Raw genomic sequence first — 1,901 nt, forward strand, 5'->3', positions numbered from 1 at the left:
ACAACCGAGGAGAAGCAGGGAGAGATCTGCTAAAGGAAGAAGAAATTTAAAGTACAGTAAATTAACAAGGATAGGCGTCTAGTCGTGTCTATAGATGACCAGTTTGAAATTACGCGGGAACGTGACTTTTACTACGTTTGTCTCTGTGTGGATTTCTGCCTTGGTGTATAGCAGATTGCTTAGCGGGATGGGGATTGCTGGCGGGGCTTGGCATCTATATATTGATTGGTTCAGGCTTATGGTTACATTCATAGGTGAGGTTTATAAAGTGAGCTTATGCCATATAGATTATTTCGAACCAGATAAGCACGGAGTTGCGCTACAGATGGTTGGGATTAATAAGACGGAGTGGAGTAGTGGGTGCGCTTGGCAAGTATTTATTATAGGACAAACGCGATGCCACCATTAGGTGCTAGTCTGGGGTACGGGTTTTCTTGGTCTGTGCTATTAGGTCTTGTTCTTTCACGTCATAATGAAAGAGTTGGGAGTATTTATACTAGGCCTCGGGTGGTTTGGACGTCCTTTTGGTAAGGACCTCTATGGGTATCGGGCAGAACTCTGATGCGGTCACAGGCTTTAATCCAGTCCTTCGGAATGGTACAGAGAGGCTATGGGGCTGGTTGCGGTAGCAGAGAAACCATACGACGTATTCTATTGACTTTAGGTGATGACTGGAGCGTGCTCTGGATCGTAGTAAATATCATATGTTGCAGAGTGATAACAGGGCCTTGCATGAACGTTCAGTATCTACCGTTAACCTTGGTGGTAGTAGAGCAGAGGGAAAAACATCTGATATAGGTATAGAGATAAGAAGTCAGCGTGTGGTGCAGTGTGGCATGAATGGGAATGTAATGACACGCGATTGGGCCCAGTGTCTCGTTTAGACCGGGAGCGGAGACCCGGGCTTTCGCGCGCAGGGTTGTCTGTTCCCCGTGCGGGCGCATGGTAGTTTAGATAGAAATATTATGCGATTGCGGTATCAGAAGGTAGCACAGTCTCACACAAACAGGGATGCAGGCACACAGTGTGCACAGACAGGGCCATAACACCACAGAGGATGCTATCGGCAGTCGGAAGTTAGCAGTCACTTAGTTGCGCAGATAGACTTCACTTGCACTTTGGCATTTGAGACTATTTTTGTTACTGGCATTGTCCGCCTCCGTAGATATCTTATTAATCGTATATTGTAGTATATTTGCTCGCAATTTACCTCAAATAATTACACACAATACCGCGCCAAAATTCGTTACTATCAGGCAAACATATAGTTCTCTGCCTTAGTAAGGCAGGTGAGGTGAGGGAGTGATATAGGTAGTTGTTCTCGTTCATTTATTCCACGACTCTGTTGCCTGATTTGTTTGTCAGGTTTCTTTTCGCGACCATACTGTTAAGTAGTTGTGTAGAGGTGTGATAATTTATCGCTCGCAGAGCGCATCAGCTGGATACTATGGGACGAGAATGCGAATCCTTAGCTATACACAAATCTGACACGAGACCACTCCATCATCTGTGATAAATGAGATAGATAGGGTTGTGTATAAGTAATCTTATATCGATTCCTTTGGCATTTTTTATTTGTGGCATGTATTAGTCACAATATATAAGTACTTATTTGTGCTTGATCTACCCTAACGAGTTTGAACAGGGATAGGAGGATATGATTTGTCCTGGCACCCACACGGCCAGGTCTTGATCTTCTCATACGTTGTTCGGCTGTCGTCCTGATAGCGTACGTGTTTGTGTTCGTGTCTTTTCTTGGTAAGTTAAAAGCACCTCTCCTGTTCTCGTTGTTTCATCTGGCAAATTACTGACTGCGATTATTGGGTATATCTGTGTATTGGACCTGTGGACCCTGTTTGAACTGGTTACCTGTATAGCAGAGTCATGGAAGGTTAGAACAG

The sequence above is a fragment of the Salvelinus sp. IW2-2015 genome, unplaced genomic scaffold, assembly GCF_002910315.2.
Source record: "Salvelinus sp. IW2-2015 unplaced genomic scaffold, ASM291031v2 Un_scaffold4051, whole genome shotgun sequence".
In the NCBI taxonomy this organism is placed as follows: Eukaryota; Metazoa; Chordata; class Actinopteri; order Salmoniformes; family Salmonidae; genus Salvelinus; species Salvelinus sp. IW2-2015.